Source organism: Canis lupus, chromosome 26, assembly GCF_011100685.1.
Source record: "Canis lupus familiaris isolate Mischka breed German Shepherd chromosome 26, alternate assembly UU_Cfam_GSD_1.0, whole genome shotgun sequence".
Classification (NCBI taxonomy): Eukaryota; Metazoa; Chordata; class Mammalia; order Carnivora; family Canidae; genus Canis; species Canis lupus.
The window spans coordinates 13527590-13550708 of record NC_049247.1 but is presented as its reverse complement, the minus strand read 5'-3'; the positions used below and the strand labels follow the sequence as shown (position 1 = coordinate 13550708).

The window sequence follows — 23119 nt, the reverse complement described above, 5'->3', positions numbered from 1 at the left end:
GCAGAATTTGGCCATCATAACAATGATGCATCATTATGTTTGTTTATGAGTGCACATGGGTGAGAGCCTCTAGAACAGAAGCTTAGAGTGGACTTGCTGGGTCACAGAGTGTGTCTAGTTTCAACTTTTCTTTTTTCCTTTTTTTTAAAGATTTTATTTATTTATTCATGAGAGACACATAGAAAGAGAAGCAGAGACATAGGCAGAGGGAGAAGCAGGCTCCCTGTGGGGAGCCTATTGCAGAACTTGATCCCAGGACTCTGGAATCAGGACCTGAGCCAAAGGCAGACTCTCAACCACTCAGCCAAACCCCTCCAGGTGCCCCAGCTTCAACTTTTCTAGATGAGTGGTTGCACATCAAGCTCTTGTCTCTCCACGTCCTCACCAGCACTTTTTGCTCTTCCCTAATTTGTAATCACCATGACCATCCACCATCTGCATTCTTCACCAAACTGTTTATGGGTTTTCAAAAGCAAGTGATGAAGTTCAACATATACACTGGTGGAGCCTACAGCAGACCCTGTATTTACAGAATCAGAATCACCAAAGAAGCAACCCAGGAATCTATGTTTTTCACAACCTACCCTAGCAGTCCAAATAACCAGCCCTGTCTAAGGACCACTGATCTAGAATCTTGACACATTTTTTCAAGTCCTGGAGTGCTTTCTTCAAACTCAATCTGATGTAGAATGCAATATATAAAATAGAATTGGAGCTGCCTTGCTTGGAGCAGGAAGTGGGAGTGGAGGGTCGCTCGAAATTGGCTGGCTCTTCACCACATCCCTTCCTCTTTCTCCTACTTCACAGCTAGACTACATTTCCCAGTCTGCTTTGCAGGTAGCTGTAGCCATGTGACTGAGCTCCATCCAATGAATGTAGTTGGAAGATGGGGGAGGGGTTTTTCCAGGCCCGGCTCATAAAGCCCTGCCCCATCTATAGGCTAAATGCAGAGGATGCTGAGGCTAAGAGGTGAGTCAAAAGCTGGAAGGAGCTGGGGTCCCCAGATGATCGTGCAGAAGCCTGACGATCTGCAACACCCCTTTGGGATTTCACATAGTAAGAAATAAATGCCGATGGTGTGAAGTTGTAGGTATTTGGGGGTCGGCTTGTTACAGCAGCTGGCATTGCCTTCGCCCATCCCTGCTGGTCCTCTGCAAAGCCCGCGTGCAAGACCGCAGATGCAGATGAAAGGACACGCCACATGCAGTCACAAACCCTGGGCTTTGAATCTCCACTCCCTCATAAGAGGAGGGAGCGAGGACCCTACCTCCCTCTGCTTCTGTGTGGATTTAATGAGATAATATATTTGGAAAGCACTCCGGGTGCAGTGAAAGGCATTTCAGATGTGAGTTATATTTAGTTATTGATACTGCGTTTCTGCATGTGTTTCTTTCACTGCCTCGGCAGCCAAGCCTCTCTCCAGTGGCTACTCCGCAGAAACTAGAGAAGCATTAATGCAGTAAATCTCAAAACTCAGCCCCTCGCTCCCTTCTCCAGGCAGGCCTGGGCTGCAGTCCCCAGAGCAGCTGACCCTGAGCATAATGCAAATATTGCGTTCCATCAGGCTATTTTAAGACAGGCAAGGAATAAGACTCCCGCTCTCCCCATAAGAAATGTACATCATTCCCTGTTCTTTAATTTCCTTTTGATTAAAAAAAAAATCAGCCTATCTGAAATATATCTGCTATCTCTCCTCTAGGCTGAGAGAGATGGGCAGGGGTTGCAGGGGGCAAATATGCTTTCTGGGTCCTTCAGAGTTAGAGGGACCATTTAGGAGCGTGAGAATGGGGAATTTTTGGTGAGTGATGAGGGTATAGGAATCTGGTTTTAAAAGGCTAGCACTTAGAATCATCTTGGTTCTCCAGGTCGGAGAAAGAGGCAAGGGTAAGTTCTTCTGAAATGTGTGATGGAGGTCATTGCCTTCACATTAGCCAGTCTCCACCTGATGACGGAAGGAGAGACAAGAGGGTCAATCCCTGCTTTTCTCCTGGCTCCCAAACCTTGACTCAGACCCCTTTACCTTTTCTCAGTTACCCTCTTTCGCGCAATCCATCTCCAGTGTATTCATACACCCATTCACAGATCAGCACCTAGTAGGGTGGCTAGTTCCCATTCCTGCAGGCACACCTGGAGTCCCTACTGTGTGCTGGGCACTGTGCATAGCCCAGGGCACACATTCCCTTGGATCACACCCTGTTTTCAGCTCTCCACCACAGCAGGCTTTCTGATTGGGTCCAGTCCGCTATCCCTGCCCCCCTCTGTCAGAACAAAGTGGAGAAAGACTGGACTCTAGAGTCAGAATTCCGAATCAGCTACGTCTCTCAGGGACCAAAATATGTATTACTTTCCTGAGGCTACCATAACAAATTGCCACAAATTGGGCAGCTGAAAACAATAGAAATGTATTCGCTCATAGTTCTGGGGAACAGAAATCCAAAATCAAGGTATCAGTAGGATGGGTTCCTTCTGGAGGCTCTGAGGGAGTCTGTTCCATGCCCCCTCTCCCAGCATCTGGTGGCCCTCAGCAATTCCTCGGCATTCCTTGGCTTATAATCACATCACTCCCATCTGCCTCCATGGTCACATCACCTTTCTCTCTTTCTGTCTCTGTGTCCATTCCCCTTCTAATAAGAATATGCCATTGGACTTAGGACCCACCCTAAATACAGGGTGATTTCATCTTCAGATCCTTGACTAATTACATCTGTGAAGATGTCATTTCCAAATAAGGTCACTTTCTGAGTTTCTAGGTGGACATGATGGGGGGGGGCACTATTAAACCTATTAAGGCCTGCCCTCTACTCCCATCCATCCACATGCAAAATACATTCGCCCATCTCAACATCTGGAAACGGAGGAATGGACACTGGACAGTGGAGGTGATTATAAAACCTCCCACTATGTGTCATTTGGACGATAAAAGAAGGCATTAACAAGCTTAGCACAAGTGCCTGGCTGACAAAGAAAGAAACACAATGCCGAAGGGTAGTGCAAGTATTTGTAATTACTATGATGATGTACAACTGGATGGATTTTCCCAAGACACTGCTTTTTTTTTATCACTTTCTTCATGAGAAGCCAACAAGGATTTCCCATCACCTGTAGAACAAAGCCTGAGCTTGTTCAGTTCATTAGTAAGGGCTTTGCAGTCAGTCCCCCAGCCCGATTTCCTCCCCTCTTGCCCTCAAGACTAACTGGCACCTGAATCCTCCCAGCTTTTTCTGTGTCCTACTTACTCACTCCTATCAACACCCCCCGCCCCATGTCCACTTAGCAGTGTGCCCTAGAACAGTACTTCCTGTGCTTAGGGAAATCTGCCTCCACTGGACTCACGGCACCGTACAGGTGCTCATTTGTCCACTGACTCCCACCCGTGACTCTTTTTTTCCACGTTTGTTTATCCATCCGCTCCACCGCAGACCATAGCTTCTTGAAGGCAGGGACTGTGTTTCTCTGTGAGGAACTTTGTGTCGCGGGGGAAAGCCCGTGGGCTCTGGTCTCACTCACAGCTCTGCCCCTTAGGGCACCTCAGTTTCTGAATCTATAAAATAGGGATAGCTCTGTTTCCTTGTTAGGGCTCTCGGGGTATTAAGCAGAACAGCACAGGTAAAGAGCCTGGTGTCAGTAGGCAGTCCATAAATTCCCTTCCACAGCTGGGTGCTACCCACTGCGGCTGGTACATAATGGGTACTGGGGGGCATTGTAAGTGTTTGTGGGGTGAAGGTCAGCACTGGAAAGGAGTGGACACATTCTGACATAAATTAGAGCATATATTTTTAGACAAAACAACAAATGATTATGTATCACTGGGTCTGGTGCTAAAGCTTTCCACGCATTCTTATTTAATCCTCTTACCAAGGAAGGTATGTCACCAACCATGCCCAGACGTCCTGCCATGTTACGGTGGTCAATCAAGGCAGCCCTGGAAAAAATCATCCTGGCCAGGATTAAATGGGGATGCCTCCTCCCCCCAACTTTTTAACCTCCCCTCCATCCTGCAAGGTCATCTGCTGCCCTCTCCCACCAAAGAGTCTTTCTGGCCCCCATCTCCAGTGTGCCCTAGTGAGGCTCACTTGGACCTTGTCATCCCTTGTCTCTCAGGGGCCAGGGAGCTGACCCAGGGTGGTGGGGAAAATGCATGGGAAAGCGGGGTGCATGGAGAGCTCCTAGAAAAATGGATGGCCCCCATTCCCACATTGACCTGAATGTTCGTGAAGCCGATGCTATGGCTAAGGACCTCCCCAACCTTACCGTCTGGGGCACGGGGCAGGGAAATTGAGACACGTGATCAGGTAATGCAGAAATGGAGTAACAATTCTTTCTCTCCCTCTGGGGCTCTATGATTGTGCAAAATGCTTTCCAGTGGAGGGCAAGGAAGTACGATGCTCTGGCCAAGTGTGGCACTTGCCAGCCTCTGGGTTCCGAATTTGGAATGTGGGCAGGACTGCCTGTTAAAACAGTCCCAGCCACCCGCCTGGACGGTGCCTGGTGCAGTCCTTCCTGGGAAACATGCATTTTCACAGCAGCCTGAAGGAGACGGCCACACGGTGCCTTGGAGCCCATTAAGGTCTACTGTGGCAAGTTCAGGCCAAGGTAGGCCAGGGGCGGGAGAGGGGGTGCTGCAGGAAGGACAGCTGGGGGCAAGTGGTGCCTTTGCACCCTTCAGATGGCCACCTGTGAGTCAACCTGAGCCCAGCCCTGCCAATATCTGGACCGGCTCTGATTCTCAGCATTGCATTTGTAGCTGGTGGTGTTTGCACACCGCGCACAAAATGCCCCAAATGGCAGACCTTCAACCGTGCATGTGAAGGAAAATTATCGCCTTGGATTTGAACAGCTCCCCTTTCCTGGGCAGCTCCAAGGATATGATTTAGTAAATGTTTCAACCTGCTGTTCCAAGGATATAGAAAAGGCCCAAGGTAGAGTGGCTCCCTTACTATTACAGCATAATCCGGTTAGCTAGAGGGTTGTGGCTAAGAGTTCGGTCTCTGGAGAAATGTAAATCTGAGTTCGAATCCCCTGTCTCCTCACAGAGCTGCCACTAGCCCACACAATGCCACTGTGGGAATTTGGGCAAGGATGCCTGTCCTCGGGAAGGACACTGCCAGGTCCAGCTCCACACGCCCCCATGTGACTTTGACAAAGCCATTTAGCCTCTGTGAACCTCAGTCTTCCATCTGTGAAATGGGGATGTAATAACAGAACCCACCTTCTTGGCTGGTTGTGAGGATAAAATGACCTAACATATGCCAAGCACACAGTGAGCACTTACTAAATGATAGGGATAATTCTATTATGATAATCCTCATATCTTGCCCGCCTGTAGGGTGGCCAACCATCCAGCCAGGAATTTCCCGGGACTCAGGACATTCGGTGTGAAAAACTGGGAAAGTCCCAGGCAAAGGGGATGAGTTGATCACCTCACTGCGGGCTCTGTGCCGGAGAAGAATCAGAGGCCATCCTCTAAGGGCACATTCTGAGGGCTGGGTGCCAGCACCCAAGGGCTCCATTGTTGGGCAAGGGTCCACTTTCTGCTCTGGCTTGTGGCCACCGCAGAGGTGGTGTCTGGGCTGAGGTACCTGGAAAGGGCCTTGAGGACCCCCTCAGGGGAACGGGTGCTCTTCAAGAGCAGGGGCCGGGTCTGCTCTGCCAAGTCCATCCCTCATTGTACCTTGGCTATCCTGAGTCCCAGGGCAGCGGCCGGTCATTCTCCTAGCGCTAGCTCTGCGCTCAAACCCCTCAGTTTCCTCACCTGCGAAGGGGAGATGCTGAGACCTGGCTTAGAGAACAATTGCACAGTTTGAGATTTAACAAACGTCAAGTCCTGGCCCAGCTCCGAGTCGGAGCACAGCGAGCCGTACTCCACATCTGGAGGCTGCTCGCCTGGTGCCAGGCCGCTGGAGGCTGGCCTTCTGGACGCACCGTCTCATTCAGTCCCGACCACAATATGTGTGTATAGACACGTATGTATGTTGATGGGCAACATGTTATCACTACTTCGTGGATGGGGCCGGGGAGAGAGGAGCTCCGCCCCTTGAGAAACTTTAAGAAACTCTTAAGGAACCCAGTGGAAGCATTTCTCCCCGTACTGCCCCACTCAGACTGGACTTACCCGCATTTCTCTTCGAGGATGGCCTTGTCACAGGGAGATCGCAAATACGCCATCTCTCTTGGAGTCCAGTGACACAGCCCGGTGACTCAGTGTCAACTCTGGCATTTCCTTCACTCGGCAAGGGCATCGTGTCATCCAGGCCATTTCTGTATGTGGATCTGTTCAAAAGACGTGTGCTGACTCGGGGTGGCCCTGAGGTGGGTGGAAACGGCTTGCGTCATCCGTGCCCTTGGATGCGTTCCCGACCCCTGGGTGCAGCATCACTAGCCTGGCCACGCTCCTTGAAGTCCCCACTTTGGTCTCTACAACACCCCTGTGACTGTGTTATTCTCACCCCTTTTGACCCACAATGAGATGAGGGCTCAGGGAGGGGAAGTCAGTTGCCTCGGGACACAGCAGAGCAACAGAGTCAGGGCTGGAACCCACATCTCCCGCCCGCAGAACCCATGATTATGACACCTTCACTGTACTGCCTTCATCTGTGCCAGGAAGGCCCTGGACTAGGTCGGGGGCATTTTGAGGGGTCTGAGGGAGTGTCTTCTTTTTTTAATCGATTGCCTTTTTTAGAACAATTTCAGATTTGCAAAAAATCATGAGGATACAGAAAGTTCCCATATGCCCCACATCCAGTATCCCCTTTAATGAACACACCTTATATGGGGTGTCTGGGTTGCTCCGTGTTTGAGCACCTGCCTTTGGCTCAGGTCCTGATCTCGAGGTCCTGGAATCGAGTCCTGCATCAGGCTCCCTGCAGGGAGCCTGCTTCTCCCTCTGTGCATCTGCCTCTCTGTGTCTCTCATGAATATATAAATAAATCTTTTTTTAAAAATGAACACTTTACATGAGTATGATACATTTGTCACGATGAGTGACCCAATACCAATACATTATTATTATCTAAAACCAGTACTTTATTATTCAGACCTCCTTAGTTTTTCCCCTAATGCTCTGGGTCCCAGGATCCCATCCAGGACATCACATTACGTTTTGTCGTCATGTCTCCTTAGCCTCCTCTGGTCTATGGTGGTTCCTCAACTTTCCTCAATTTTGATGACCTTGGCAGTTTCAGGGAGTCTTCTCCCTGTATTTTGTGGAATACCCTCCTACTGGAATGTGTGTGAGGTTTTTCTCATGATTAGACTGGGATCCTAGATATGGGGAGGAAGACCACAGAGGTCAGGCGTCATCCTTAGCACCTCACATCAAGGGTGTATCCTATCAACTTGATCTGCTCTGTTGGTGTCGACCTTCATCGCCTGGCTGAGGTCGTGTCAGTCAGATTTTTCCATTGCAAAGGGACTTTTTTGTTTTGTTTTGTTTTTAAGTTTGTTCATTCATTCATTCACTCATGAGAGACACACACACAGAGGCAGAGAAAGGCAGAGGGAGAAGCAGGCTCCATGTGGGGAGCCCGATGGGGGACTTGATCCTAGGACCCTGGAATCACACCCTGAGCCAAAGGCAGATGCTCAACCACTGAGCCACCCAGGTGTCCAAGGGACTGTTGTTGTTTTTCTGAGGATTATCTTTTCTTTGCTTATAATTAGCATTCTTTCTAGCTAGAAAATCTTTGTTTCCACCATATGAAATCCTACGTGGAATCACAGCTGAGGAGAGCCACAGCCAGGGCTGGCTGCATGGGCAGGTGACAGGTGTGATCACACAGGGCCTGCACTTGGGAGTTAATGCTCTGCTGTCACCACCTTAAAATTCTTAATAATTTCATCTTTGGATTTGTTTCATGAGTGGAGGTTGATAGGACAATGCAACACGCCTAGGGGGCTTGGAGCCTCAGTCCTGGCATCTTGTTCCTGCTGCTCCCCCATCTCCCTAGGATGGATCTCTGTTGCTCCCCAACCCTGCCCAGCGACCCTTGCCATCACTCTGTCCCTCGCAGGGGCCTGCAAGTGGTGTGAGGAGAGTTGGGGTTGGCTTGCTCGTCCCTAGTGTCTCAGGGTGGGGACAGAGTGGGGGCCAAGGACATCCTAGACCGGCAGCAGCACCATGAAGCATTCAGTGGGTGACTGAGTGGGGCTGAGCCTCTGGCCCACTCCCAGTCCAGGTACAGGGCACTCCGGTGCGGAGCTGGCAATATCCTTGGGGTCACCTGTCCACCGGGGATCAGGGGAGCAGGCCTATGAGAGAAGAAGGTGTCTGGTTCAATTTCCCCGCCCCTCCCCAGGGTGCCAATGTTCGCCCTGTGGCAGGCAGCCAGGGGCCCGGGCGTGTGTGGGTGGGATGCCCAATCACGGCAGGGCCCTGGGCCCCGGGGAGAGTCTGCACTTCCCCCAGGTATCCTGCTGCCTGAGAGAGCACAATGTTCAGCAGCAAATAAAAACATTACGACAAGTCCAGAAAGAGGGATTGTGGAAGAAAGAAAAAACTTCTTACATTCTAGTACTTAAAAAAAAAAAAGGGGCGGCGGGGGGGCAGCGGCAGGGAAGAAAAAAAAAAAAAGGATTTTATCTATTGATTTAAAGAGAGTACACATGTGAGTGAGGAGATGGGCAGAGGAAGAGGGAGAGAAAGACTCTCCAGCAGGCCCCGTGCTGAGCACAGAGACCCACGCGACGAGGGGCTTGACCTCACGACCCTGAGATTACAACCTGAGCTGAAACCAAGAGCTGGACACTTAATGACCGAGCCACTCCGGCGTCCCTCATTTTAGTACTTTTAACAGCCCTGTTTCTCTCTTTTGAAGAAGGGCTCCTATTTTCATTTTATACCGAGTACCGCACATTTGAAAGCCAATCCTGCCCTCACTTCTCCTAGCGTCCGCACCCACTCTGCACCCCAAGTCTCCATGAGGAACCTCACATCTCCATGGGATGGGGCAGGAAAGCCCTAGGAGGGGCATTCTGGCAGGCCCAGCTGGCTCTGACTCCACCCGCCCGTGGACCCAGGTGGCACAGCATTTGTAGATCATTCCGACTCAATATCACCAACCAGTGGAAACCTAGGGAAACTGAGGCACGGTGAGGCAAAATGACTTAACATATCTGTATCCAGCTTAAAAGCCAGGGCTGGACTAGGGGTTTCTTTCAGCTCAACTCAAAGCTGGCTGACAGCTGGGGAAGACGCAGGACAGCTGGAGGCAGTGGAGGAAATGCTGTGCCAGGAGTCAGGTGGAGCCGGGGTCAAGGCCCAGCCAGGCCAGGTCCAGCAAGAGCCCTTTGCTTTCTGAACCTTGATGTGCTCATCTGTTTAATGGGAATGAAACACGAGGTCCCTAGGCTCCATCGAGATACCACCGTGGGACTCCCACGCCACCTGGATATGAGACGTCTTCCCTCCACACACACTGTTTGCTTCACGGATTTGCCCGTCTCACCTTCAGGCCTGGGTATGTTTCAGTGTGGCCATGCCGCCTGGTGTGGGACGTGAACACCCAGAGGGCCCAACCCACGTCTGTTTGAGTCCCCCTGGGTCCTGGGCTGAATTGACCCGAGCTTAAAAGAGCTTTGAACAGGGAGGGAGGTGATGGTGTTGCTGCCTCACCTGGAGCAAGCTTCCCTGTTTCAACTCCATAAACTGTGAAGGCGACAAAGCCCTTTCTGTATTTTTTGAGAGATACAGTTTGCAAATGATCTCATTACCCCTGCAGCCATGAGCAGAGTTATGTCGGGCCTTTCTAACAAGTGGCAGTAAAACATTTTATAGGGCCCCTCTGCCCCCCCTCATCCCCCCACCGTGTAATTTGCTCTGTTTGGGGTTGGACTTGGTGTTTTCCCTCTTTCCCTTCTCTTTCTCCTTGCACTTTCTCTCATGTTAATTATATTAGTTGCCATGGAAACAGTGATGTCATTGGCACGGGAGTGCTCAATGACATCCAAAAGCACAGTTTATAGCATGGCTTGAAATTTATTCCATGGCTCGCAGCCTTGGGGGGGGGGGTTATACGGCGATTATATCGCGGGCACCATCTGGGCATGAGGGTGGGAAGCGGTAGGGAAGTAACTGGGCTGTAGGATCCTTCCCACAACCCCAGAGATTGGGGGACCGTTACACTTGGACACCAGGGGACGATACCTTGGGTACCCTGAAGAACTGTCTGTTGGCTTTCATCAACAATCACTGCCGAAAGGCACCCATGCCCCACATTTGTCCCCATTTTAGGATTTCAGAACCTTGCATGGAGTGGTCTTAAAAGTGCTTAACACAAGGTGTGTGTGTGTGTGCTCACCCATGTGCTTGATGCATCAAACCGCACTGTTAGTATGAAAATGCGATCTGCAGCATGCAGTGCACGTCAGTTCACACACAGGGCTCGCATACACATGCACACACTTATTTGCCCATCTGTACTTCATTCTAGAAGGTGCAGTGGCGTCCACATTAGGGAATTTTGTGCCAGGGCCCCCATCCTCCACTGCTCACTTTTTAAGCAGTTGCCTTGGACCGAGCTCCAGGGGTGAGGTGGGGGGCAGGGCTGTGCACACCGACGACGGGGCTGTAGTGGAGGTCGGAGCACCCCCCTTCCCCTGCGTCTCCTTGCAGGGGGATGCGCAGGTGTGGTCCCGGTGAGCTCGCCCCCGCGCAGGGCCTTCCGTTGTTCTGTGGGAGGCCTACGTGTCTCGATCTGACACGGAGTAAACAGGCCCCAAGGGGAGAGCCACTCAGCAGCCCTCTCTTCCTCCCTGGGGCCCGTCGATGTGTTTTCAGTTCCTGCACTAAGTATCACCTTGACTTTGCAGAGGGAGCGTGGCAAACGGCGCACAGGGTACGGGGACCTCCAGGTGCTCCTCGTCAATCCCGGAGCTCGGGTGTCGAGATCAGAGGACGAAGGGCTCTCCAGCAAGGCCCACTCGGAAGAGCGCGGTGGGAGACGCTGCGAGGCGGGCCCGGTCCGGGCCTGACACAAAGGGGCTGGAAGCTCCCTCCAAACAGTGTCAGCGAAGTAGGCAAATTATTGGCCTCAGAAGTGGAGTTCAAGGTGGAAACTTAAGGCATCACCGGCCCTCGGGCCTCAGAGGGGGACACCTGCTACTCTCGCTGCCCCTCTGAGTCCTGCCTGTCTCCGTTTCGATTCCCCTCCTGGCGCCCTCAAGACCCCGGGGAGCCCCGGGTTCACCTTCGAGTTCACTTTGTTCCAAAAACTGTCATTGGACCAAGCTCAACTCACGTGCCCATCCACGTGCACTGCCGCCAGCTGGGGCCCGGCTTCCTCCAACTGGCCAGGCCCGGGCCACGTGGCCACCCCGGGAGCCAGTAAGAGAGAGTGACTGGACCAGGTGGACCAGGACCAGGTGAGCAGGATTGGAGCTGGGCAGGTGGGAGGCAGGGCGGCCCAGGACAGGGCCTCGTGCTTCTTCCTGCCCACCCTCCTAGGCATCCTCCAGAGGCACTTGCCCTGCCCCATCAGAGCCTTCAGTGGTCCCCGGGCCACCTGTCAGCCACCGGGACACAGAGATGGGTCAGCCACCGCTCTGCCCACCCAACCCCCACCTCCAGCCTCCACCCCCCAGCCAGTCCTGAGAAAGGAGAGGAGCCTCCGCTGGAGGTGCCCGAGGGAGTACCAGTCAGATTGCAACCAGGTGCTGGGGGATGAGGAAGAGGGTGCCAAGCAGAGAAAAGAGGCGAGATCGATGCAGGAAGAGAGAAAGGCCAGGGCAAGAGCCGACGCCCGGAAGGGCACAGCTTAGGGAAGCGGAGCCCCACAAGCAATAGTAATAATAGTCACAAGGGCTCGGGCTCCGGCTCCGGCTCCGGCTCAGGGGTGCTGCTTTATCACCATCAGCTTCACCACATCCCCGTGAGACAGGTGCTGGGAAATTAGTCCCTGGCACTTAGAAAGTCCCATGTGATGACAATTGAGAGCCATGGATGATTTCAGCAAGGGAGATGAGAATGAAGAATCCAAGTAAAAGGAAAAAAAGCAGAGATGGTCTAGAGCCACAGTGGTCTTCCACCAGCGGTGATTTACCTTTCGGGGGACATTTGGCAATGCCTGGAGACATTTTTGGTTATCACAATCGGGGGGATGAGGAGGGCAACTGGCATCTAGTGGATAGAGGCCAGGAGTGGTGTTAAATATCCTGCAATGCACAGGACAGTCCCCACCACAGAGAATTACCCAGCCCAATGTCAATAGGTCTGATGTGGAAAAATCTGGGTTCGGGTTAAATATGGGAGCTGATGCAGAACACAGTATGTGTTGTTGAGAGGAGGCTGTGGATAGGACAGGGGCCTTAGGGTGGCCCAAGTCTGGAAGAACCTCCACCCCCCCTACGGCACCACCTTCACCCTCCAACAAATGGGCATCCTCCCCTGCTGCTCTGCCCTGTGGTGGGGGGCCGTGGCACAGAAGGGGCTGGCTGGGAGAGACCTGTGTCACCCAGGGGTCTGCGGGCCCTGGCAGACGGTGGCCCACAGTGCCTCTCGCTCCAGCTGCATGTCCGGCTCCCGAACCATAGACCTGGCGTGTTCCTCGAGTGGGTGCAGGTGTCCTGTGTCGATGTGCCACCTGCCACTGGGGAGCCCCAGCCTGGAAACGCCGATGCCGTGCCACTCAACTTGCAGATCACAAAGGCCAGTCCTCCGAGTGAGAAATGTTGATTTGTTTCAGTTACACGAGCACCGGGGAAAGCAGAGAGGAAAGTGAGCAAAAGAGACAGTGAGTCAAAAACCGTGAAGCCGACTGAGACAGAGACTAGAAGAGCCACCGAGAAAGAACAACACAGAGAGGCTGAGACTAAGCGATGGAGCCCGAGATGGAAGGAGACAACTTGAGAGCAGCGGGGAAACACACGCACAGAAAGCGGGAGACCCAAGCAGAGCCGCACGGACGGAGATTAGCAAAAAAGAAAAATAAAGATCGAGAAAGAGCAAAAGAAAGATTGAGGAGAAGACAAGACGGAGAGCGTGAGCCAGAGAAATACTTTGCTTCCTCCCCAGCCCCACGGTCCAGAGCCCAGAAACTCTCCGTGGGTTTGCCATATTTGAGCCACGAAGCCGGGAAATGGGGGGGGGCGGCTCCCTCCCTGCAGGTCCGGGACGAGCAAGCCTTGTTCGCATTATTGCTGGCATCCCCTAACTGGACACCAGCCAACAGGAAATTCCTGGGAGAAATCTTTCCATTCTGAGTCTTTTAAAACTTTTTACTTATTTATTTTAATCTCCTTTTTTTTTTTTTCAAGGACCCAAAAGAGAGAAAAAAAAAAAAAAAAGTAAGAAGTTAAGAGGAAGAAATGATCCACCTGGTATAAGAAAAACTTATCCGGCAGCCGGCCCGGCCAGGCCAGGGGAAGCTCGGGCCGCATTGTGTCCGCTGCGTCCATTCTTCCTCTGGAAGGATTTATGACCTCACACTCCCATGACATCACAATGCGTTGCCATGGCCCCGGCTTTATTATCGTAAACAAAGAGCCGGTCCTTGGGACACTGGCTGGCTGAGCAGGAGGGGGGAGAAAGAAGGCTCTGTGTAATGTGTTTTCTTGGGAAGGCAGCTTGTTCGGAAGTCTGAGAAGCTGCAAAAATAGTTGTACGCACAGTTCCCTCTGTGTAGCCTCCGGACGAGGTTAGGACGAGGACAGAGGGATGAGGTCAGCTCCCCGCTGGGGGACCCTCCGGCTCAGTGTGCTCTCACTGCCAAAGAGCCGCTTCCCTGGCTGCCCTCGCTGCCCCAAGAAGGATCCTCATTCATTCCCCGGAAGGACGTTGGGCGCCCACTACGTGCCAGGCGCCCACAGAGCTGGATTATAGATGGGGGAGACGCCCGGGCGCGGGCCCTGCGTCTCGCAGAACCTGCACATCAATCAACAGGAATGTGTCAAATTGTAATTTGGATGAAGGGTGCTGTTGGAAGCAAACAGGAAATGGGGATGAGAAGAAGGCGGGGAGGAAGCTACTTAGATGAGCAATCTAGGAGGGCCTCCCTGAGGAGGTGACGTTTTAGACAAGACCTGAATGAAGGCCAGCCGTGAAGAGTTGAGGGCAGGTGACAGGCGTCGAGCAAGGACAGCCAAAGCCAGGCTGTGACTGGTGAGATTTATGTTCCCACCGGGGTCCCTTCCCACATATTTTATGGTATCTTTTGCTGACATCTGACTTTCTGATTTTCTTTTTTCTGACAACTGACTTCATCAGGAGGGTTTGAAAAGAGGAGTCATTTTTGCTGAATCCGAGTTAGTAAGACTTCTGGACCCTGCCACAGCCATGGCTGCAAACCCTCATTTCCAGCTTGCAGGGAGCTCTGCACAACCGTCAGCCCGGCACTTGGTGAAAGCAAATTAGCCAGGAGCAGAAACACCTGTAGGACCCGCGCTCCCCGGCCGAGTCAGTTGTGCAAGAAGCAGGTGATACTCTTAAGCCACAGAAAGCAGGGTGGAAAGGGCAGGGAGGAGGGGCCCCTGTGGACAGCTGTGGGCACTGCTGGCTGGCCAGGAGGCCAGATGGACAGGTGGGTGAGCCATCCCCACCCTCCCAGGGGATGAGACCTTGATAGAGCTGGGAGCCTGGAGAAAGAGCAGAATGACACCCTCCAAATCTTCAGCCCAGCTATGGGGACGTGGACCCAGAGGTAGCACAGGAAGTTAGATGCAGAGTTGTGCCTCTCAGCGGCTGTGTGACCTTGGGGAGCTCACGTCACATCCCTGAGCCCCCACATAAGCCCTGAGCACAGCCACAAGATTGTTGCTCTTTCCCACCCCTGGACATTTATGAAACCCATCCAGGCACTGTGCTTCTGACTTCTCATGCATTTAGCTCATTTAATACTCAGGGAAGTCCTAAACAGTAGTTACCCCTGTCCCCATTCTGCAGATAAGGAAGCTGAGGCCAAGAGAAGTTGAATAACGTGACCGAGGTCCCAGAACAAGATCCCAAGCCTGACCTGCCTGACTTCCAACAAAGCCCATGTTCTCAACCACTGAAGTTTGGCCCGTCGGGGTGCACAGCTGCAGCGGGGGTGGGGGTAGGGGTGGGGGTGGCAATGGGGAGAGGGGAGGGCTGTCCCCCCTGAACGGAGCTAGGAAGGTGTGAAGTCTGCAGAGCTGTGAGAGCCAGCTTGCAAGCCTGCAAGAGCCCTGGTGTACCAGACACCCATGGGACGGCAGGCAGGGGAGGACCCTCTGTATGCTGAGCGACGCCCCAGATGCTGGAGCCTGCTTTGCATGTAGGACACACACTTCAGGCTTCTCCAGAGCAGGGTAAGCAAGGCTCGGTTCACACACTACTAACTCAACTGGGTCTGGCTGCTGATAGGAAAAGCATCCGGGGGAAAGGGGTGGACCATTAGGCTGTGCATCAGGCACCCCAGATTTTAGAGAAGTGTCACGTTTAACCAATGTCTAGCCCTTGGCTAAGCACTTTACTCATCTTGCTTTATCTAATTCTCCCATCGTGTGATATTGTATCCCATTTTACAGATGTAGGGACTGAGGCCCAGAAACATTCCAGTCCTGGTTCTGTGCCCCTGGGTAGAAATATGTCTCTGGGCCTTATTTTCCTCTTATAAGAAATGAGAGGATTGATCTTAATCAGGGGTTGATATATTTTTCCTGTAAAGGGTGAGACTAGAAATACTTTAGGCTTTGTGGATCACATCATCTTTGTCGCAACTGCTCAGCTCTGCCACCATAACATAAAAGCAGCCATAGATAATAAGTAAATGACAAATGAGCATGACTGCGTTCCAATAAAACTTTATTTACAAAATATGAAATGACAAGTGAGCGTGACTGTGTTCCAATAAAACTTTACTTACAGGGATGCCTGGGTGGCTCAGTGGTTGAGCATCTGCCTTTGGCTCAGGTCATGATCCTGGGGTCCTGGGATCGAGACCCACCTCGGGCTCCCTGCAGAGAGCCTGCTTATCCTTCTGCCTGTGTCTCTGCCTCTCTGTGTGTGTCTCTTATGAATGAATAAATAAATAAAATCTTGGGAAAAAAACCTTACAAAATATGTAAATGACAAATGAGCATGACTGTTCCAATGAAATTTTATTTACAAAATATGTAAATGACTAATGAGCATGACCATGTTCTAGTTAAAAAAAATTTTTTTTAAAGATTGTATTTATTTTTCTTGAGAGACACGGAAAGGGAGACAAGGACACAGGCAGAGGGAGAAGCAGGCTCCATGCAAGGAGCCGGATACGTGACTCGATCCTGGGAATCCGGGATCATGCCCTGAGCCAAAGGCAGGTGCTCAACCGCTGAGCCACTCAGGCGTCCCGTAGTAAAATTATATTTACAAAAACAGGTGATGGCACTTTACATGCACTAGGATGACTATAATTGAAAAGTCAAATAATAACAAGTGTTGGTGAGGATGTGGAAAAACTGGAATCTTCGTACACTGCTAACAGGAATGTCACACTAATGCTTTGGAAAACAGTCTAGTAGCTCCTCAAAGAGTTAAACATAGAATTGCCACATAACTCAGCAATCCCACAACCACATATATACCCAAGAGAAGTGAGAACATATGTCCACACAAAACTCGTACACAAGGGCACCTGGATGGCTCGGTTAAGTGTCTGCTGTTGGCTCAGGTCATGATCTCGGGGTCCTGGGAGGGAGCCTGCTCAGCATGCTCGGCAGGGAGTCTACTCCTCCCTCTCCATCTCTCTGCACCCCCCACCTCTACTCATGCTGTTTCTCTCTCAAATAAAAATCTTACAACAACAACAACAAAAAACCTGTATGCAAATGGTCATAGCAGCATGATTCACAGTAGCAAAAAGTGGAAACAACCCAAATATCCATCAGCTGATAGATAAGCTGATAAACAAAATGTGGTCTCTCCACACAATGGCGTATTATCCGGCCACGGGGAGGAATGCAGCATTGAAACGTGCTACGGTGTGGATGAACCTTGAAGATAGTGAAACAAGCCACACACAAAAGATCACGAATTGCATGAGTCCCTTTATTTGATGTGTCCATAATGGGCAAATCCATAGGGATAGAAAGATTGATGGCTGCTCAGGGCTGGAGTGGGGAATCAAGGGATGAGGTATGGGGGTATTGAGAGCTGACGGATATGGGGTCTTGAATTGATGAAAATATTCTAAAGTAGACTGTGGTAATGGTTGCCCATATCTGTGACCATACTGAAAGCCACTGAAATGTACACTTTAAACGAATGGATCCCAGGGCGTGTGAATCATACGTCAATAAAGCTGTTATTTTAAAATTTTCTTTACTGATGGAGCACCTGGGTGGCTCAGTCGGTTGGGCCTCCAACTCTTGATTTCAGCTCAGGTCATGATCTTGGGGTTGTGAGATCGGGACCCACCTCAGGCTCTGTGCTAGGTGTGGAGTCTGCTTGGGATTTTCACTCCCCCTCTCTCTTTGCACCCCTCCCCCCAGTTTTTTTACTGATTGAAAAAAGGGCATGAGGGAAATTTTGGGGGTGGATAGAAGTGTTCTAACAATTGGTTTCGGCGCCAATTATATGACTCGGTAGACTCACAAAAATGTATCAAATTTTACACTTAAAATGGGTGAATAAATTTATGTAATTTATGTCTCAAAGTTCTTAAAGGAAAGGGGGAAAATACAGGAAGTGGATTGGACTTGACCCACAAGCTGTGATTTGCTGACTGCTTGTCTAATGGTGATTGTATTAGGACTGTTTAGATTCCAAGTAGCCAGTAACCCAGCTCAAGCTGGTTTAGACAAAATGAGGGATTTGTTGATGCACACAACTGAAAAATCTAGAGGATATATGGGCTTCAGGCACTGTTGGATCTAGGCGTGCAAATATCCCCAGAACTCCATGTTGCTTCCATTCTCAATTTCCGTGAAATGGATGCCAGCTGCTCCTCTCACATTTTCCCAGGTTCAAATCCAGCAGAAAAGACTAAGCAGCCTTTTCCTAAAAGCACTGTGTTCCAGTGGTTCTGATTGGGCTGCACGCCCACCTCTGATCCACTCCCTGTGGTCAGAGGATTGCAGTGTTCTGGTTGGCCAGTCCAGAGCCACAATGGCACCCCTGGACCTGAAAGGTGCATTTAGTATCACCTGAAGCCCAGAGACTGTATAGGGAGTGTGGGGGAGAGGTGGTTTCCTGGAGAATTGGGGTGCAAACAAGGGAAACCCAACAATAAAATTCAGGAAGCATTTCGTACACTAAAAATATTTTTCGCTTAAGCAGTTCCAAACACCAAAGGAGTTAAATAAACACTGTTAGTCATGTTCCGTCAATGACAAATTGAAGCCCCCAAGAGGAAAGACAGCCTGCAGGTCATTGGCAAAGCAAACCCCACCCCCACCCCCAGCCCTGTTTCACCTTTGAGCTCAGCATGACGTTTAACTACCTGCAAGTCAAGACAGAGGGGTCATTTATTCAACAGACGGTTGTTACAGTCAGCCACGCACCCCGTGTCTGTAAAATTCTCCTAGATCAGGAAATTGAAAGGCCTGGAAATTAAGGGGCAGACGTAAAACCGCGGAGCAGAGTGCAGGCTGGCTCTCCAGCTCTGGGAGCAGCACCCCACTGCTGAGATGAGCCGAGCCTTTGCGGCAGCAGCAGAGCCTTGAAAAGTCTCCTTTGACGCCTGTGGAGTCGCTGTCTTCACCTCCCCAGAAGGGGAAGCAGGGTCAGATCAAGAGGAAATCGGAAAGCCGGGGTCCTGGGTCCTAACCCCAGCTCTGCCGCTGACAAGCGGGCAGCTGGTTTCTCTGCACCTTGGTGTTAAGTGAGACTGAGCCCCTTTCACTCCCTTTTCGCCGCTGCCAGGGCTTGGTCTGACCCTGGCCCACTTCTGGGCCCGCATCACCTCCCGTATGCCCCGACCTCCTGCTCCATCCTGCCTGGCTTTGCTGTTCCTTGCATGTGAACTGCTTATTCCTGCCTCTGAGCCTTTGCACATACGGTTCCCTCTGCTTGAAAGGCTCTTCCTGTCCCCAAATCTTTCTGGGACTAGCACTTCTGGATCATTGGGGATCAGCCCAGGGAGACCTTCCCTGACCACTCATGCCCCCTTGAGCCCACAGTTGAGCCCCTCCAGGTCTCTCTCTCCAGACATCTGGTTTTGCTTTCGCAGCAAAGGGGCCCAGCTCCAAAATGCTCAATGAGGTTTATTCATTGGACAGACTCGGTTACAGGAAAAGGAGGGACAGGTGCATGCTTGTCCCAAACATGAAGGCTCAGCACCCCAACTTGGGGTCCGTGCTTAGGGTGGTGTCCAGTCTGTCCGACAGCACGGCCTGATTTTCTTTCTTCTTGTTTCTTGCAATGGTTGGTTGGCTCCGAAGTCAAGCATGTGAGCATGCGTCTCTTCCCTCTTCTGCACCTTGCCATCGTGCTCTGTCGGTCCTGCCCTGTCCCCAGCCAGGGTGGGCATAGGGTCCCATATCTCCCTTCACCCAAGACCCTACCTTCTTTCCAACAGGTCCTGCAAGCTCCTCCCTCTGTGCCTCTGCAAACCAGACTCACTCCCTCCCCTCCCGTTTCCTTGCCCAACCTCCTCTCAACCACATCCCTGTCATGGGGCTCTGCCTCTCCTCACCAAAGTGCCATTCTTGCATTTCCTACTGGCACCTTGCTGAGCTCCCTGCATTCGGTCTGGTCCTTTTGCTTCAATATCCTTCCTCGTTTCTCCAACTGGCTGCTGCCAATTCTTCCTTCTGAGTCGGCTCTGCATTACCTCTTTCTAGAGGATTCCTTGCCTTCTCCCAGGATGGAGTGAGGGGTCCCTCTGGCTCTCTCTGAGGCCTCTCCACCTACTGGGTGCTGTAGTAGCCCTGCCTGCACTGGAGGGAGTTGCCTGCCATCCTGTCTCTCCCCAACTAGATGCAAACACCTTGAGATCTGAGGCGATGCCGTTTGTCTTTGTCTTCATTGTATTTAAGCGTGCCTGGCACACAGTAGTTGCTCATTAGATGCTTTATGGAATGAATACAAGAAGGCCATGCAAGTCTGCATGTGAGTGCTATGGGGGCAGGGGCCATGTCTGTGTCACCAGTGCCTAAAGGAGTCTGGCCTGTGGTGAGTTCTTAGTAAAAGGGAATGAATGAATGAATGAATGAATGAATGAATGAATGAATGAACAGATGGATGAATGAATGATTGCTTTGAGGCCTAGGTAAAGTTGTCCATGAAGGGTGGCCAGTTTGCCCAAGATGTAGGACTTCCAGTGCTTAACCTGGGCAAGACTCAGGCAAACCAGGACAAGTTGGTCACCCTACCCGACCTCCCGCCTTCATGATCCCTGTGAGACCTGACCCTAGTCAGGCTGCCCGAACCCAAGTCACTGGCTGTCATCCTGTATTTTATGGCTTCCTAGTAATTTCACACGTTTGTGTCTGGCTTTCCAATTTTGCCACAGGGCAGCAGACACCATCTTTCTTTACAGCCCATGGTAACCATTCAGAGCTAGACAGAAATGGGTTTACAAAGACCTTCATCATCATCATCATCATTTATGAAGGCCTTGTCCAAGCCCTTCACCTACATTTTCTTCCTTAATTTATCCAACAGCCTCACAAGATAGGTATTTTTTTTCTCATCTTCTAGATGAGGCTCTCAAAGCCCAGAGGTGAAGGCCAGACCAACCCAAGCTTGGGTCACAGCAACACCTAACATGTCACAGGATTTGAGCCCAGGACAGTCAGAGGCCATAGCCTATGTAAGGAGCTCCCAGAGGCAGGCCCTGTCCAGCAGCACAGGCCTGGTGCCATGACACCTAGTGGTTTCCTATGCCCCTGATGAAAGCCCCCCTAGAGCCCTGTTCACCAGCTGCTGGTTGAGAGGCCTGAGTTCTGGAGAGACGAGGAGAAACAGGACTCCCAAGTGTGGAGAACACAAGCCAGCACTGGAGATTTGACAGGACGAGGTTGGAGGGAGGGCCTGGAACCCTCTTATTTCTAAGCATCCTGCCATTATCCCATTGGACCCAAGGACAAGCAGAATGGGTCCCCAAGGCCAGGAGGTTGTAGTGGCCTCCTAGGGCTCTGTAACAAATGACCACACACTGGATGGTTTAAAACTACAGAAGTCGTTCTCTTGCAGCTCTGGAGGCCAGACATCCAAAAGCAAGGTGCTGGCCAGGCAGGTTCCTTCTGGAAGCTTTAGGGGAACGTCCGTCCCATGCATCTCTCTCTCTCAGCTTCTGGTGGCTCCAGGTCATCCGTGGGGTTCCTGGACTTTAGCTACATCGCTCCCATTCCTGCCCCTGTAGGCACATGGCCTTCCTCTTTTCACCTCCACAGCTCCCTTTCTTCCCAGACACCCATCACCGGGTTGAGCGCCCACCCTAAATTCAGGATGATTCCATCTCAATAGCTTTCACTAATTACATCTGCTGAGACCCCCATTTCCCAAGAAGGTGACATTCAGAGGTTCTGGGTGGGCATTAATCTGAGGGCACCTGTTGGGTCCTCCTAGCTTCTGCTGAAACCTTTCCCTGCATTCCCGCCCCCCCCCCCCACACACACACCACGAGCGCACCTGCAACGGGGCTGCCACTTGCCTCCTCTGCACCAGGCCCCATGGGCCCTCCCGCCCTGTTTGCCCTGCCCTCCCGGCCCCGGACAAGCCTGGGTGCCTGCAGGAGATGCGCAGGGAGAGCTCAGTTGCAGGACCCCAGGGTGAGGAGAGGGAAAGCGTTGGCTTAAGGCTTGAAGCCCTGACAGATGTAGCACTTTTTAACTCCGAGACAGGCCTGTTGGCACTTGTCCGATCCCAGCACGTTTGCTAATGTGCATCTTCATCAAAGGGACGATCTTCCCATCCTGGCCCCTCTGCCAGGCTGGTCCTGCGGCGTCTGTCCCTCCACCTCTGCCTCTCGGCCCCTCCCTTTCTGGATTACTGCGCCCCTCCACTCCCCATTCTCTCCATCTGGGTCAGGGTCTTCATCCCTCGTCTCTGCCCCAGGGCTCCCACCACAGCCTTCCTCTGCCTTCTTTCCCCTCCAGTCCACGTCCGCTGTCCCCTTCTAGTTCTGCGGGGCCACTGGTGGAAGGGACGGTGCTGGGACGGGCGGAGCTGTAGTGCCCGCTCCCTGCCCTCCTGTTGCTCTGTTCTCTATCTCCTGCCCCTTCCTTTCCCTCCTCCCTCCCGGCACCCTCTCTCACTCCTGTTTTACAGGCCAGTCCCACCAACTGCTCCCTGCCTAGCCCCAGACACCCGACTGAGTGTTGGGGACACAGACGGGACTGAGATGAAGTCCCTTTGCTGCCTCAGGCTCTCCTGGTGCCCTCTCTCTCTCCTTCCTCTTCAGTCCTCCCTCCCACTCCCCTGCACCCCCCCCCAGCCCATTGTCCATTTCCTGCCAGGCCAGGCTCAGCCTGGGCCTCAGCATCCCGCCTCCTGAGCAAGCAGGGCCCCGCTGGCTTCCCCGCTGTGAGGCCAGGCCGGCCAGGGTGCGGCCAGGGACAGCTGATGCATGCGGGCAGACAGGCGATCCAAAAGCCCTTGTGCCTCCGGCTCCTGGCCCAGAACTGCTGATCAGCCTGATGCATCCATATGACAGCACAGGAGCCGCTCTGAGAGGCGGTGGCCCCGCGGCGGCCAGGAAAGCCTGATGTGGGTGGACACATGATCAGGAGCAGAACGGAAGGTTCTCTGAGCCGGCCCGAGCTGGGCTGGCTGATTGGAACGGACGTGCGGGGTCACCGGTTGGCTGGAGGCCAGGGGTGCCGACGGGGAACCGAGGCTGGGCTGGGCCCAGGTGCTGGAAACCGTGCTGGAAAAGGAAGTGGGGAGTGGAGGCAGGACGGGGCTGGAGGTTTGCAGGACAAGCCCGGCCAGAGCTGCGTTTCGCAAGCGGAGAGGTCAAGAGGGAGGCAGCTGCAGGTTCAGACTCTGGCTCCGTTGGCTGTGGTTGAGCCCCCCCATCCCACACCCATGTGCCTAGTCACGTGGGCTGATCCCGTTCCTCCCACCTCCCAGTAGCTGAGTGGTCCCTCATGTTGTCTGTGTTGTCCTTTGCCAGCTCACCCAGGCCACCAGTGCTCCTGCAGGGCTGGCCGAACGCTGTCCCCCTTGGTGACACTCGGGCACAGGTGTCCAGGCTCCAAGGAACCAGGATGTCTCTCGGCTCACACACAGTCATTCCCT

The 23119-nt window shown here is 52.3% G+C and overlaps 2 long non-coding RNA genes across 3 annotated transcripts; one reads left to right on the top strand and one right to left on the bottom strand.

The window, feature by feature from the left end:
- Positions 1 to 288: 288 nt before the first annotated feature.
- Positions 289 to 6709, bottom strand: LOC111092642. Of its 2 annotated transcripts, XR_005379209.1 has the most exons (4): positions 6447 to 6538; positions 6113 to 6304; positions 3856 to 3922; positions 289 to 1942 (listed from the first exon to the last, which is right to left on the bottom strand). It is a non-coding gene; the product is annotated as an uncharacterized LOC111092642 (long non-coding RNA). The 2 variants fall into 2 exon arrangements; XR_005379208.1 differs by having other exon boundaries at positions 6113 to 6709.
- Positions 4465 to 15827, top strand: LOC102152830. The gene is made up of 4 exons (XR_005379207.1): positions 4465 to 4593; positions 10807 to 14092; positions 14198 to 14406; positions 14873 to 15827. It is a non-coding gene; the product is annotated as an uncharacterized LOC102152830 (long non-coding RNA).
- The last annotated feature ends 7292 nt before the right edge of the window (positions 15828 to 23119 follow it).